This window comes from Arvicola amphibius, chromosome X (genome assembly GCF_903992535.2).
Source record: "Arvicola amphibius chromosome X, mArvAmp1.2, whole genome shotgun sequence".
In the NCBI taxonomy this organism is placed as follows: Eukaryota; Metazoa; Chordata; class Mammalia; order Rodentia; family Cricetidae; genus Arvicola; species Arvicola amphibius.
In genome coordinates this window covers 15,725,939-15,743,490 of record NC_052065.1, presented here as the reverse complement: position 1 = coordinate 15,743,490, position 17,552 = coordinate 15,725,939, and positions in this window count along the sequence as shown.

The following is a 17,552-nucleotide window of genomic DNA, read 5'->3' as shown; positions in this document are numbered from 1 at the left end:
TAAACAAGCAAAAGGGGGTGGAGAATACCCCCAGAAATAGATTACATAATGCTTTACTAACTTTGAATTTTCTCAACGCTAATGAAAAGGGGACAACGGCTGCAGAGAGACATTGGATAATGGAAAAGTCTGTTGAATTAAATCAACCAGTTTATTTCAAGGATGTGCTAACCTCACAATGGAAGCCAGGGGATGTGCTGCGTTGGGGAAGGGGTTTTGCTCTTGTCTCCACAGGAGAAGAAAAATCGTGGATACCATCAAAATTAATAAAGGTTCGGTTTGAAGAGGAAAAGCCCCTTGGAAAAGAAAAATAACAATTCATGCACAAGGATGGTGAACATACTGATGGTAAGAAACCTATAGTACGGGGGCAGGGTTCTTTTCTTATCCCCACAGGAAGACGCTCACCTGCAAAGGACCTGAGGGACCCTGCATACCTTGAATATTGATGAATTGGAACCAATTGCAACCCAACAAGGATCAGCATTAACATTGGGTAAGCTCGGTGAGTATAAAAAACAATTTTTGTATGTGTGTCAATATGCATTTCTTCATAGATATTCAGAGCTGGTTTCTTGGAGTTGGACTCTGGCCCAGTCCCTCTCCAATTCCAAGCTTGTTTATAAGAGATTTCTCAGAGTTTCTGTCTCAGGTTAGGAGTAAAATTATGAGACAGAATATTAATAACAATAATGTTGATGATGGTACCAATATATTTGCCTTCTTTGCCTTCATTCATATCTATGGTTGTTTTTAATGCACCTTTCATTGAAGATATGCACGTATACGTCTGTATGTGTCCTTGTAGATAATGCTTATCTCTCTCGCAACAAACGACAAAAATTTTTTTTTCTTCAGTAATCTTTGCAGTTTCCAGGATGAAGACGGGGCCCCGCAACATCAACTCCAACTAGTTATTATGACGTCATGTTTTAGTAGCGCTAATATTTGGCCTGTTTTTTGGTACCAATTGCACAGAACACTTTTGAATGGTGCACATTTTTGACAACTTTCTGGCCTCATTTTTCAAAAAAAAAAAAATTCAGAGGCTGGACACATTTTTCCTAGACGAAATGTTACCCTGGGTATTCTACCATCATTTGCTTTCACAGGAACCCCTGGGAAGAAAAGTCGCCCCTATGTCAGCTGGAAGCAATCTTGGATGACGACGCCCCCCCTCCCAACAAAGTTTACCCTCAGATTTAGGGACACTAATTGGTGGCTGGTATAGGGTGGTCGGGTTGTGGAAGGCTTTATATGGACTCAGGGGTATAAATTATATGTATATCTATATGTATTAAAAAAAAGGGGGGGGGAGGGAGGGATTAACTGGTGATCTGAAGGAATAATTGATTTTTGTGAGTTATTGTTTTTCTTTTATTTTAAAAAAAAAAACTATATGAGTGTTGATTCTTGTATATTGATATATTGAACATTATATGAGAGTATGATACTACCTCTGTTTGAAACAATTGTTATATTGACATTGTTTACTATATTGCAATGTACATCTCTACCTCTGATATTATTTATGTAATGACATTGTTTACCATATTGCACTGTACATTTCTACCTCAGATATTATTTATGTAAGGACCCTGTTTACATTTTGGAAATCATTGTCTTCATTTTTTTTGCACAGTTGTCTATTCTATTAGTCTTACAGTTACATAAGTGTTGAGAATTATATGTTGGTCATATTTATATTTAGGACAATCAGGTTTTTTAGACACATAGAGGTTGTATTTAGTATAGATAGCATAATCTTCAACCTCTTTGAAGAACTGTAGAACATGGCCTTTAATCTAACCTACAGTTTTGTATTTATGAGACACAATCACTCCTGGCAACAATGCTCTACTCCCGAGAGAACGTTGAGCACCAAAGACACTCCACTGGGAGTTTGTCTTCTACTTGGCAGAACTGGCCTTGGGGCAAAGAAAAGCCCATACCTCCATTACTGACTAAAGTACGAAATATCCATAAGTGGATAAAACAGAATTGTCTTATCTTGCCAAGACAGGATAGGATAGTTCTACTAAAGGTTCCTTGCCATTGTATAATGGTATGTCAGGTTTTTTCAGGCCTCAGCCAAAGTTGGTTGCCTCAACATTGCTATCAAGACTTCGTGTGGTTGCCCAGGTAGTCAATTGTCTCTGTCTTCTGTTGCACATTTTGGAAGTTTCTCGTTTGTGCTTCCTGGTTGCTTTGGTAAATTTACTCTCCTTCTCAGATCTTTGATGGGGTTGAAGATTAGATAATGGTAGCTACCTTCTAGATTATTTAGACTTCCCAAAGTAGAGTGATTAGAAAAATTCTTCGTTATATACTTCTCGCCTGATATTGTTTACTTTTTGTAATTTTATATGATCTGTTTCCATTGTATATAGTTGTATTTGGTTTCTGAATCTGTCTTATTTAGACAAAAGGGGGAGATGTTGGGGCAGCTGGCCCAATCCCTGCGTTCAGGGGCATGGCTGCTCCAGCGGGGGAGCATTCCCTTTAAATAGGATTGGGGGCCGGAAGGCGCCCCCCGTTCTTGGCGCTCGCCCGCGCTCTCCTTCTGCTCCGTTGGACCCTTGGTTCTGTGAGTTCCCTTATCTCCCTTTGTATTAAAATTGAGTAATTATAAAAGGACTATTTTTGGTTATTTCCAATCTTCGCCGCTTCAATCCTCCAAATCAAAGCAGTCTCTATTTATCAAAGATTCTTCCAATTGAGAAATCAAATTTGTTGTCATATTAATTTTATGTTTATGAACGTTTGCCTGATGATATATACTATGTAGTACATCTATTAATTGTGGATGGAGGACAGAAGATGGAGTCAGATACCCTGGAACTGTAGTTACTGCCACTAGTGAGCCAACACAACTGTACTGGGAATTTAACCAATGTCTACTAGAAGAAAAACAAGCACTCTTAACCATTGAGCCATATTTCCAGCCCAGACTATCATACTATATTGGGATAGAAGCAATCCACAGGGTCTCATCCTCTGTGAAAACAAAAGAAGAATCTCTTTTCCAAAGCATCATATCCTTAGATCCAAATTCTGAAGTCACGGTATTTTCAAAATATCTATGTTGGATTAGCTCAGCAGCATTTACAAACAAATCTTTTAGCATGTGTTGCTCCTTCCTCAGCATTCAAACAATTCAAAGAGAACATAATAGCATACAGTATCAAGATTCTCTGTGTATTTTCCATCTTAGTGCTGCTTTATTTTAACCTCTATTTCGTTTATTTTTACTTTTATTTTTTGAGACAGGTTCTCTGTATATCTTTGTCCTGGAATAACTCTGGAGACCAGGATGTCCTTGAACTCTCAGGGATCCCTCTGTCTCTGCCTCCCAGGCATTGGGATTAAAGACATGTGCTACCACACCTTGAAGTCACACAGGTCAATCTACCTCTGCTCCTTGAAGTCACAGAGGTCAATCTACCTCTGCCTCCCAAGTGTTGGGATTAAAGGTGTGTACTACCACACCCAACTACTCTTTTTCTTTCTTCTTTTTTTTTACTTTAAGAAAGTTAACTTTTAGCCTGCATGTATTTTTAACTCACTGTAAACCATTTATAGCTTTTCTTTGTCTTTGAATCTCTCTTTACTGTATATCTTTCTTTTTCTGACCACATGAGTCTTTAAGGAGAGGATTAAAGCCATGGCTTTGCCGGCTAGATCCAGCCCATTCCTTAGCTTTCCAGCCTCATGGCAGAGGTACTGGCTGTAGCCATTTTTATTGCCACAACTCTATGGCATTTCAAGGTCCCTGCCAGCAAGCAAGCTGCAGCATTCTGCTCACAGACCACACTCAGTCGGACTGCCTGCCTGAAAGAGTCAGAGTTTGTCCTGGCAGGATGGCCCAGAAAACCAGCATTTTAAAACGGTGCAGCTTTTTTCCTGCTACGGCTGAAAACCAAAATGCATGCATTCAGCTTTTTGTCAGTACCGTTTAAGTGTTTCATCTCAGGACCTCTTAAAGAGCTGCAGGGTTTTGCAGCTAAAGCTGAGTCAGGAAGCTTCTCTTAAATGAGAGTGCTTGCTTGCCTCTAGCAAGCAGAGCAGACCCGAGAAATTGCTGCTACCAAGAAAACATGCTTTATGCTATTCTTTCCCAAGGTTTCTCAGGCTTTCTGTGGATTCAGTTATCCACGTCTGGGTGCCATTCTGTAGAAAGGAGCGGTGGGCTGCCTTCCTGCCACCCTGCTAGCTTTACACCCGAAATAATTACATGGAAACTGTATTCTTTTAAATACTGCTTGGCCCATTATCTCTAGCCTCTTATTGGCTAACTCTCACATCTTGCTTAACCCATTTCTAATAATCTGTGTAGCACCACAAGGTGGTGGCTTACCGGGAAAGATTCAGCATGTCTGACCTGGTGGCTGGCTTCATGGTGACTGACCCAGAGAGGAAAGGCATGGCAATTGCCTCACTTCCCTCTTCCTCCCAGCATTCTGTTCTGTCTACTCCACCCACCTAAGGGCTGGCCTATCAAATGGCCAAAGCAGTTTCTTTATTAACCAATGAAATCAACACAAAACAGAAGACCCTCCCACATCAGATTTTTTTTAAATATTGCTTTATAAATAATACCATTCAAAATTTTCACTTCCTCGCCTATTCCCACTTCCCTCCCACTCCCCTACTCATCCTCCCCACTCCCCTTCAAGTCCTAAGAGAAGGCAGGGTACCCTGTCATGTGGGAAGTGTGAGGCCCTCCCCCCTCCATCCAGGCCTAGGAAGGTATGCATCTAAACAGGCTAGGATCCCCAAAAGCCAGTACATGCAGTAGAAACAAATCCCAGTGCCATTATCATTTGCTTCTCAGTCTGACCCCATTGTCAGCCACATTCAGAAAGGCCAGTTTAACCACATGCTCCTTAAGTCCCAGTCCAGCTGGATTTGGTGAGCTCCCATTAGATCAGGCACATGTCTCAGTGGGTGGACAAATCCCTTGCGTTCCTGACTTCCTTGCTCATCTTCTCCATCTTTCTGCTCTTCAACTAGACCTTGGGAGCTCAGTCCAATATTCCAATGTGGGAACTCTGTCTTTATCTTCATCCATTCTGGACGAAGGTTCTATGGTGATATGCAAGATATTCATCAGTGTGACTATGAAACAAGGCCAGTTCAGGCAGTCTCTCTTCTACTGCCCAAGGATCTAGCTGGAGACATCCCCATGGACACCTGGGAATCTTCGAGAGCCAAGTCTCTTGACAACTCCAAAATGGCTCCCTTAATTAAAATATCTTCTTCCCTGATCCCATATCTGCCCTTTCTCCATCTCAACCATCCCACTCCCCCAAGCTCTCCCCAATCTTCACCTTCTCACTTCTCTCTCCCCCTCTCCCCTTACCCCAACCCCAACCCCACTGCAATAATCCCAACTTTTGCCTGGGGATCTTTTCTGCTTCCAATTTCCAGGAGGATCTATGTTTTTCTTTAGGTTTACCTTGTTACTTGGCTTCTCTAGGCTTGCAAACTTTAGGCTTAATGTCATTTGTTTATGGCTAGAGTCCACTAATAAGTGAGTACACTCCATATTCATCTGTTTGGGTCTGCGTTATCTCAGTCAGGATAGTGTTTTCTATTTCCATCCATTTGCATGCACAATTCAAAATGTCATTATTTTTTACCACTGAGTAGCACTCTAATGTGTATATATTCCACGATTTCTTCGTCCATTGTTCCATTGAGGGGCATCTAGGTTGTTTCCAGGTTCTGGATATTACAAATAAAACTGCTATAAACATAGTTGAACAAATACATTGTAGTATAATTGGGCATCTCTTGGGTATATTGCTAAGAGTGGTATTGCTGGATCCTGAGGTAGGTTGACTCCCAGTTTCCTGAGAAACCGTCACAATGATTTCCAAAGTGGTTGCACAAATTTGCATTCCCACCAGCAATGGATGATTGTTCCCCTTACTCCACATCCTCTTCAAAATAGGTTATCAATGGTGTTTTTGATTTTAGCCATTTTGAAAGGTGTAAGATGGTATCTCAAAGTTGTTTGGTCTGCATTTCCCTGATGGCTAAGAAAGTTGAACATGGCTTTAAGTATCTTTTGGCCATTTGAAATTCTTCTGTTGAGAATTCTCTGTTCAGTTAATACCCCATTTTAATTGGCTTATTTAGCATTGTAATTTCTAGTTTATTGAGTTCTTTATATATTTTGGGGATCAGAGCTTCATCTGATGTGGGGTGGGTGAAGATCTTCTTTCATTAACTGGGTTGCCTTTTTGCCTTAATGAGTGTCTTTGCTTTATAGAAGCTTCTCAATTTCAGGAGATCGCATTTATTCATTGTTGATCTTATTGTCTGCGCTACTGCGGTTATACATAGGAAGTGGTCTCCTGTGCCCATGTGTTGCAGTCTATTTCCCACTTTCTCTTCTATGAGGTTCAGTGTGGTCATATTAATATTGAGGTCTCTAATCCATTTGGACTTGAATTTTGTGCATGGTGATAGATATGGATCTATTTTAATTCTTCTACATGTTGAAATCCAGTTATGCCACCACCATTTGTTAAAGATGCTTTCTTTTGTCCATTATATACTTTCAGCTCCTATTTCAAAAATCAGGTGTTCATAGGTTTGTGGATTAAAATCTGAGTCTTTGATTTGATTCGATTGGTCAACATCTCTGTTTTTATGCCAATACCAAGCTGCTTTCATTACTGTAGCTCTGTAATAGACTTTGAAGTCAGGGATGGTAATGCCTCCAGAAGTACTTTTATTGTATAGGATTGCTTTGGCTATCCTGGGTTTTTTGTTTTTCCATATAAAGTTGATTACTCTTCTCTCAATGTCTGTGAAGAATTTGGTTGGGATTTTAATGGGGATTGCATTGAATCTATAGTATGCTTTTGGTAGAATTGCCATTTTTACTATGTTGATCCTCCCAATCCAAGAGCATGGGAGATCCTTCCATTTTCTGTTATTCTCTTCAGTTTCTTTCTACAAAGCCTTAACCTTCTTGTCAAACAAATCTTTCACTTCCATGGTTAGTGTTACCCCAAGATACTTTATGCTATATGTGGCTATCATGAAAGATGTTTCTCTGATTTCCCTCTCTGCTTCCTTATCCTTTGTGTATAGGAGGGATAGTAATTTTTTTGAGTTAATCTTGTATCATCCTGCCCCATCACTGAGGGGATTTATCAGCTGTTGGAGTTCTCAGGAAGAACTTTTAAGGTCACTTTGTACACTATCATATCATCTGCAAATAACAAAAGTTTGACTTCTTCCTTTCCAATTAGAATCCCTTGGATCTCCTTATGGTATCTTATTGCTATTGCTAGAACTTCAAGCACAATATTGAAGAGATGTGGAGATAGTGGACAGCCTTGTATTGTTCCTGATTTTAGTGAAATGTTTTTTGTTTGTTTGAATATAAATTCTTATGTAGCATTCTTTTTTATTTATTTATTTTTTATTAAAAATTTCCGGCTCCTCCCTGCCTCCCATTACTCCCCTCCCCCCTCCACTACCCCTCCCTCTCCTGTCCAAAGAGCAGTAAGGGTTCCCTGCCCTGTGGGAAGTCCAAGTTCCCCCCCTCCATCCAGGTCTACGAAGGTGAGCATCCAAAGAGGCTAGCCCCCCCAAAGCCAGTATGTGTAGTAGGAACCAAATCCACTGCCATTGTCCTTGAAATCTAAGCAGCCATTATTGTCCGCCATGTTCAGGGAGTTCAGTTTTATCCCATGCTTTTTCTGTCCCAGTCCAGCTAGCCTTGGTGAGCTCTGATTAGATCATCCCCACCATCTCGGTGGGTGGGAGCATCCCCCGCAGTCATGACTTCCTTGCTCATGTTCTCCCTCCTGCTACTCATTTGGATCTTAGGAGCTCAGTCTGGTGCAACAATGTGTGGCTCTGCCTCTATCTCCATCCATCACCAGAAGAAGGTTCTATGGTGATATGCAAGATATTTATCAGTATGACTATAGGTTCTGGCCTTTTCCAGATCCCTCTCCTCAACTGCCCAAGGAAATAGCTGGGGGTATCTCCCTGGATATCTGGGAACCCCTCCAGAGTCAAGTCTCTTGCCAACTCTAAAATGGCTCCCGTAATTAAGATATCTTCTTCCCTGCTCCCATATCTACTCTTCCTATACTCCAACCATCCCATTCACCCAAGCTCTCTCCATCCTCCCCTTCACACTTTTCTCTCCCTATCTCCCCTTACACTCATCCCAACCCACCCCCAAGTTCCCAATTTTTGTCCGGCAATCCTGACTACTTCCAATATCCAGGAGGATAACTATATGTTTTGCTTTGGGTTCACCTTCTTATTTATCTTCTCTAGGAAAACAAATTATAGGCTCGATGTCCTTTATTTATGGCTAGAAACATATTATGAGTGAGTACATCCCATGTTAATCTTTTTGGGTCTGGGTTACCTCACTAAGAATAGTGTTTTCTATTTCCATCCATTTGCATGCAAAATTCAAGATGTCATTGTTTTTTATCGATGAGTAATAATCTAATAGGTATATATTCCACAGTCTCTTCATCCATTCTTCCACTGAAGGGCATCTAGGTTGTTTCCAGGTTCTGGCTATTACAAATAATGCTGCTATGAACATAGTTGAACAAATGCTTTTGTAATATAATAGGGCATCTCTTGGGTATATTCCCAAAAGTGGAATTGCTGGGTCCTGGGGTACGTTGATCCCGAATTTTCTGAGAAACCGCCACACAGTTTTCCAAAGTGGTTGCACAAGTTTGCATTCCTACCAGCAATGGATAAGTGTTCCCCGTACTCCAAATCCTCCCCAGCAAGGGCTATTATTGGTGTTTTTTATTTTAGCCAATCTGACAGGTGTAAGATGGTATCTCAAAGTTGTTTTAATTTGCATTTCCCTGATAGCTAAGGAGGTTGAGCATGACCTTAAGTGTCTTTTGGCCATTTGAACTTCTTCTGTTGAGAATTCTCTATTCAGTTCAGAACCCCATTTTTTAATTGGGTTAATTAGCATTTTAAAGTCTAGTTTCTTGAGTTCCTAATATACTTTAGAGATCAGACCTTTGTCTGTTACAGGGTTGGTGAAGATCTTTTCCCAGTCAGTAGGCTGCCTTTTTGTCTTAGTGACAGTGTCCTTTGCTTTACAGAAGCTGCTCAGCTTCAGGAGGTCCCATTTATTCAATGTTACCCTTAATGTCTGTGCTGCTGGGGCTATATGTAGGAAATGGTCTCCTGTGCCCAAATGTTGTAGAGTACTTCTCACTTTCTCTTCTATCAGGCTCAGTGTGTTCAGATTGATATTGAGGTCTTTAATCCATTTGGACTTGAGTTTTGTGCATGGTGATAGATATGGATCTACTTTCATTCTTCTACAGGTTGACATCCAGTTATGCCAGCACCATTTGTTGAAGATGCTCTCTTTCTTCCATTGTGTACTCATGGCTCCTTTATCAAAAATCAGGTGTTCATAGGTTTGTGAATTAAGATCCGGGTCTTCAATTCAATTCCATTGGTTGACTTCTCTGTTTCTATGCCAATACCAAGCTGTTTTCAATACTGTAGCTCTGTAACAGAGTTTGAAGTCAGGGATGGTAATGCCTCCAGAAGTTCCTTTATTGCATAAGATTGTTTTGGCTATCCTGGGTTCCTTGTTTTTCCATGTAAAGTTGATTAATGTCCTTTCAAGGTCTGTGAAGAATTTTGTTGGGACCTTGATGGAAATTGCATTGAGTCTATAGATGCTTTTGGTAGAATTGTCATTTTTACTATTATGATCCTCCCAATCCACGAGCAAGGGAGATCCTTTCATTTACTGGTATCCTCTTCGATTTCTTTCTTCAAAGACTGAAAGTTCTTGTCAAATAGATCCTTCACTTTCTTGGTTAGAGTTACCCCAAGATATATTATGCTATTTGTGGCTATTGTGAAAGGTGATACTTCTCTGATTTCCCTCTCTGCTTCCTTATCCTTTGTGTATAGGAGGGCAACTGATTTTTTGGAGTTGATCTTGTATCCTGCCACATTACCGAAGGAGTTTATCAGCTGTAGGATTTCTTTGGTGGAGTTTTTGGGGTCGGTTATGTACACTATCATATCATTTGCAAATAACAAAAGTTTAACTTCTTCCTTTCCCATTCGAATCCCCTTGATTCCCTTAGGTTGTCTTATTGCTATTGCTAGAACCTCAAGTACCATATTGAAGAGATAAGGAGAGAGTGGACTGCCTTGTCATGTTCCTGAATTTAGTGGGATGGCCTTGAGTTTCTCTCCGTTTAATTTGATGTTAGCTGTCGGCTTGCTGTAAATAGCCTTTATTATATTCAGGAATGACCCTAGTATCCCTAATCTCTCCAAGACCTTTATCATAAAGGGGTGTTGAATTTTTTCAAATGCTTTTTCAGCATCTAATGAGATGATCATATGGGTTTTTTTTCTTTCAGTTTATTTATATGATGGATTACATTGATAGATTTTCATATGTTGAACCAGTCCTGCATCTCTGGGATGAAGCCTACTTAAACCTAATGTATGATTTTTTGGATGTTTTCTTGGATTTGGTTTTCCAGTATTTTATTGGGAATTTTGCATTGATTTTCATGAGGGAGATTGGTATGCAATTATCTTTCTTGCTTGAGTCTTTGTGTGGTTTTTGTATCAGGATAACTGTAGCTTCAGAAAAAGAGTTTGGCAATGACTCTTCTGTTTCTATTATGTGACACATTAAGGAGTATAGGTATTAGCTCTTCTTGGAAGCTCTGGTAGAATTATGCATTAAAACCATCTGTTCCTGGGCTTTTTGTTTGTTGGTTTGTTTGGTTTTTGGTTTGGGAGGTTTTTGATGACATCTTATATTTCCTCAAGACTTATAGGTCTATTTAAATTGTTCACCTGGTCTTGATTTAATTTGGTATATGGTAGTTATCTAAAAAGATGTCCATTTCTTTTACATTTTCCAACTTTGTGGCATACAGGCTTTTGTAGTAAGACCTAATGTTTCTCTGAATTTCCTCAGTGTATGTTTTTAAGTCCCCATTTTCATTTCTGATCTTGTTAATTTGGGTGTTTTCTCTCTTATCAAAAATAAGTATGGAAAGGGGCTTGTCAATCTTGTTGATTTTCTAAAAAAAAAGACAGCTTTTTGTTTCATTGATTCTTTGGATTGTTTTCTGTGTTTCTATTTTGTTGATTTCAACCCTCAGTTTGATTATTTCCAGTCTTCTACTCCTCATGGGTGAGTCTGCTTCCTTTTTCTGAGCTTTCAGCTGTGCTGTTAAGTCTCTAATGTGAGCTTTCTCTGTGTTCTTTATGTGAGCACTTAGTGCTATGATCTTTCCTCTTAGCACTGCTTTCATAGAGATCCATAGGTATGCGTATGTTGTGTCTTTATGTTTTCTTTCTTTATTTCTTCCTTGACCCATGTGTGGTTCAGTAGTTGACTGTTCAGTTTCCATGAGTTTGTAGAGTTTCTGGGGTTAGAATTGTTGTTGAGTTCCTATATAATACCTATATTCCATGGTGATCCAATGAGACACAAGTGGTTACTACAATTTTTTGTATCTGTGGATGTTTGCTTTGTTACCAATATGTGATCAATTTTTGAGAAAGTTCCATGAGATGATGAGAAGAAGGTATATTCTTTCCTATTTGGGTGGAATGGTCTATAGATGTCTGTTAAGTCCATTTGATTCATTACATCTGTTAGTTCTCTTATATCTCTGTTAAGTTTCTGTCTGGCTGACCTGTCCATTGGTGAGAGAGGAGTGTTGAAATCTACTATCAGTGTGTGGGGTTTGATATGTGCTTTGAGTTCTAGTAATGTTTCTTTTACATATGTGGGTGCTTTTATATTAAGGGCATAGATATTCAGGATTGAGCTCTCCTCCTGATAAATTTTTCCTGTTATGAGTATAAAGTTTCCATCTCCATCTCTTCTGATTGATTTTACTTTGAAACCAATTTTGTTAGATATTAGTATAGCCACACCCACTTATTTCTTTGGTCCATTTGATTGGAAAACCTTTTCCCAACCCTTTACTCTGAGGTACTGTCTGTCTTTGAGGTTGAGGTGTGTTTCTTCTAAAGAGCAGAATGTTGGATCCTGTTTTCATATCCATTCTCTTAACCAGTGCCTTTTTATAGGTGAATTGAGTCCATTGATATTAAGTGATATTAATGACCAGTGATTGTTAACTCCAATTATTTTTGGTGGTATTCTTTGTTTGTTTTCCTTCTTTGAGTATTGCTGATGGAGGGTTGTCAGATGTCTGTGTTATTATGGGTATTGTTGGCTTCCTTGGGTGGTGGTTTTTCTGTAAGGCTGGGTTTGTGGATACATATTGTTTAAATCTGTTTTTGTCCTGGAATATCTTGTTTTCTCCATCGATAGTGAATGCAAGCTTTGCTGGGTATAGTAGTCTGGGCTTGCATCCATGGTCTCTTAGTGTTTGCATCACATCTATCCAAGACCTTCTGGCTTTTATGGTTTCTATTTAGAAGTCAGGTGTTATTCTGATAGGTTCCCCTTTATATGTTACTTGACCATTTTCCTTTGCACCTCTTAATATTCGTTCTTTATGATTTGTGTTTTGATTATTATATGGTGAGGGGATTACTTTTTGATCCAGTCTATTTGGTGTTCTGTATGCTTCTTGTACCTTCATAGGAATATCTTTCTTTAGGTTGGGAAAGTTTTTTCTATAATTTTGTTGAATATATTTTCTGGGCCTTTGAGCTGTAATTCTTCTCCTTCTTCTACCCCTATTATTCTTAAGTTTGGTCTTTTCATGGTGTCCCAGATTTCCTGGATGTTTTGTGTTAAAAATTTGTTGGATTTGCTGTTTTCTTTGATCAATGAATTTATTTTTCTCTATAGTATCTTCAGCATCTGAGATTCTTTCTTCTATCTCTTGTATTCTGTTGGTTATACTTGTCTCTGTAGTTCCTGTTTGTTTACCCAGATTTTCCATATCTAGCCATCCCTTGGTTTGTGTTTTTCCTTACCTCCATTTCAGTCTTCAAGTTTTGAACTGTTTCCTTTATCTGTTTGATTGCTTTTTCTTGCTTTTCTTGGGTATCTTTGAGGGATTTATTCATATCTTCTACCTCTTTGTTTCTCTTCTCTTCTATATCTTAAGGGAGTTTTTCACATCCTGCTTAAGGGTCTCTATCATTTTCATAATGTTACGTTTTAAGTCGATATCTTCTAATTCTTCTGGATTAGGATGTTCAAGTCTTCCTGTTGCGTGTTCGCTGAATTTTCAGGTTGTTGGAGGAATTCTTGCATTGGAGCCTGCCCATCTTTTCTTTCAATATGGCCAGGAGCATCTTGACATCTTGGTCCAATCTTTGCTGTGGCTGACTCTGTACTTGAGGGGTTTTCTTGGTCTGCCATCTCTTAGGTCCCCTTAGCACTGGAGCTGGCTCTTAGATCCCCTCTGCCCTGAAGTAGGCTGTGGTGGTAGATCTAAGAGCCCCGCACATGGAAAGGAGCGCTTGATGGAAAGATGGGATGGGATAAATAGAGAAAGCCAGTAGCTGTGGAGACACCCTGCTGAATGGCCAGAAACATTTAGGGAATTGGAGGAAGCTGGTACTCTGTTCCCAGGACTGTCCGGGCATGCAGGCACATGCTTGCCCCTCTGGATGGATCTTCTCAGTACAGGAGCAGAGCCTCTTGCTGTACCAAGGATCTCACAGACAAGAGGGTGCTTGGGAGGGCAGGGTCGTGTGGAACAAAGAAGCCCCTGCAGCAGGAGCACTCACCACTGGATCCCCAGACCATTATCCTGGAAGCAGGCTGAGTTAGGGGATCCTAGGTCCCCACATATGGAAAGGAGTGCTTGGGGGCAAGATGGAATGGGGTAAGTAGAGAAAGCCAGTAGCCTGGGAGATGCCCCGCTGAATGGCCAGAAATGTTTAGGGAATTGGAGGGGGCCTGTACTCTGTTTCCGGGATCATCTGGCTGGACAGGCACACATTTACCCCTATGGATGGATCTCCTCAGTACCTTCAATGATTTTTTTATATAAAAGGGGTTCATGAATTTTCTCCATTGAGTATTATACCATAAATAAAATATTAAGCACAAAGTAATAAAATATACAAAAACTTATCTCTTTTCTCTCTTCTCTGCTTACTCTTTTCTTCTGTTTCATATTAACTATGTGCCTAGAATATGATAGATTCTCAAATTTTAATTATTCTAAGAAGTATTACTGTATATACATTTACAATCTTCTGTATTACCAAGTGACAGCCATTTCCTGACAATATATTTTCACTTGAAACAAGTTAGAATTATCTGGGAAGAGGGACCTTAATTAAGAAATACCATCATTTGATCACCTGTAGGCAAATCTATACAGTCTTTTCTTTATTAATAATTTTGATATGGGAGAGCTCAGCTCACAGGAGCAGTCCTCTCCTCTGGGCTTCTGGTCCTGGGTGGTATAAAAAAGCAAGTTGAGCAAGCTATGGGGAGTGAACCTGTTAGTGGTGTTCTTCCATGACTTTTTCTTCAGCTCCCGCCTCCATGTTCTTGCCTAGAGTTCCTGATTGGCCTCTTTTGATGATGGACTATATGATGTGTAAATGCAAGATACCTAAACCCTTTCTTCACTAAAATTCTTTTTGTCATGTTTTATTACACCAGTCGAAACCCAAACTAAGACAGTCATGTTTAAAATAAAACACTGAAACAGAAAAGATGAATTTGTTTGTAACAAAAACAAAATTCCCCAGGGTCTTAGTAATTACATACTTCCTAAATCTAATTCTGTCTGTGTCTAACAGATTTATGGAAAGCCAAGTGGTCCCAAAGTCCCCAGTGAATATTCTTTGCTCTTATAATGGAAAAGACTACTCACATATCAGAAAACTGTTTAAAATCTAGTTTATCATGACTGTATATCTAGAAAACTATTCATTGATTATAATCCACCACTACATCCAGATAGCCATTGAAACATAAGTATTTTTTAAATGAGTTACTTTTCTTTCAACTGGCAGTCACTAACCTTCATAGAAAAGAAAAAAAGGTCAAACGTTTTATATTTTCCATTTTTATTAATTACTTACAATTTCACAGAACACAAAATGCAAAAGAGGGTCACTGATATGTGATTAGGTGTGTGTAAGTCCTGCTGAATATCCTGTGTCAGGAACCCCCAGAACCAAGGAGTCAGGGAGCTACAGGACCCATTTTATCTGTGTAGATTCAGAAAGTTGGATGTGTATATTAGCTTTTGTGTGCTGTTTCCTCATCTACGATGATTGGGTGGGTATTATTGGAGGATCAGTTATATAAGATGTGCCAATGCTCCTAAAGTATTTAAACGAGGTTCTTACTAAGCCAAGTACAGGAGGTGAATGGAAAGGATTGTGGATCCAGGGATTGGTGAGTCATTGCTCTGAGCTGAAGTACCTGCCTAAGAGAACTTCTTTTTCTGAAGGTGTTTCTATGCTTCCTCTGACTCCATTTATGGACATTTCCTATTACTGGGAAGAACTTCTGTGACCTGGCACCTTCCAAATGAAATACACACAAAGGTAAAAACTTTATGTTACATGGAGTTTTTCATATATGGTCTTTATGAAACATATGCATCTACTCCAGGGGTTTCAAATATGCACAGAAACAGACCCTCCCAATCTAGCTTAGTTTTCTGAAAAAAGAGAAATCTTCACCCTGTTTTCAGTTACCCCATAAACCACAGTGTTTCTGTAGTCCACTACCTCATAACTGCCTTGGTAAGGAAGAGGGTGTGGGTATGGTGTTACCCAAGCCACCATCAATCAGAAAACCATCTTGCTGATGTAACTTCCCTAGTAGAACAGCTATACTGCCTTCACCCAGTTAGAAAGCCCACTCCACAGAGACTGTGGAGCAATGGGTAGTTGATAGGGAAGATTTCCTGGCTAGGAGATCCAGTTTGTAGGCCACTTAAACCTTCTGCCTGGACAGTGAGAATGACATTATCTACTTGACTAGTGAGTAAATTACTTCTTCTCCTTCTTTTCCACTAAATGATCTAGCACTATCCCCCAATGTGCAATTTTTCTCCTTTCCATTATTTCTATATCCAATTTTAAAGTTTCAATAGGGGGTGTAAGTTTTGTCTGAAATAAAGTGTTTGCTCACCCAAAACATGACAGGATGCTTTGTTTTACACTGAAATGAAGTTAATTATCTGAATTTGAAATTTTGAGTAAGAAATGGGTGATAATTAGAAATATCCCTTATCTCATAATTTGCACATAGATTTTGGTTTTATGGTACTAAGAATAGAATTCAGAATTTAATACATGTTAGATAATCATTTTACCACTGAGCTATATCCTAAGACAAGTTACATATGAATGTTTGTGGTACAAAACATCCAATGTAAGGTCATAAAGAAATATGTTATTTTTATAGTTACATGGCTATAATGGTACTTTGGGAATATGAGTTTCATTGTTCTCACTTTATACCCTTTATTGTTAAGGTCTACTTTGTCTCTGGTTCTAAAAGAACTGTTCTTCCTTTCTAAAGATTCTGCTCTTTCATATATTTTACTTAGGTATCAGTCAAATTTTGAGCCTGAAGAAGCCTTCATATATTACCGCAATATAAGGGTCCCTGTATACATAATCACTCCTGAACGCATACATATGAGATGTTAAACACCAAATGGTAACACAGTTCCCGGAATCCAATGTAAGAAAACTTAAAAACCTTATTGTTGATTTCATACAGGTACTAATAAAGGTTGCTTGCTGTAGGCCCATATTTCTATATGGTACGGCAGCCAGACTGTAAAGACATAGGCCCTACCTGAGGTGTTCACATTGCCCTGCAGACAGGCTGCCACTGCCCTAACAAAGGGTCAGGATATTGTTTTGTTCCTTTCTTGTAATTTGGAGGATGCCTGATATAAATGATAATTCAGCCTATGTGATAGGTAGCATACAGAGTACACAGGTAGTTGTGGACATGACTAAAAGCCATTCACCTGGTTACCTAGGAGACAGAATGCTGGTGTATTTCCCACTCAGTTTATGTTTTGGTATAAAAAGCTGTTTGGAGAATAAAGCGAGAGGAATTCTTCAGGACCTCATGAGGGACAACTGAATATCTCCTGCCCAATAAAGCCATGTGAGTTGTGTCTTTATTCCCATGCCTCCACACCAGTTCAAAGAAAGAGATAGTTTATGTTGGAGTCTGGTTGAGAGAAATAATTTATGGTCCAGGCTAGCCGTGAACCCTGGCAGCTTGCAAGGATTATTTCAGATACCAATGATAAAAGGCTGCAAAGGAAGCCAGTCAGTCTGAAGATCCACTCCTTCATTCCAGCAAACCTGAAAATAAGATTGAAGTATAGATTAAATCCTGAAACATGGGTGAATAGTAATAGCAGAATTAATCAGAAACACTTCCGTGACAGGACTATGTATTGTATGATAGTTTGGAAAACAGTTTCACAGTATTCTTCAAATGCAGAAATGTTCATATTTATTGATCTGTAATTGCAATACATGGAATTAAAAGTTAAATAAGAATTTGCTGTATATATGTAAGATAATGCTTATTCCATATATGT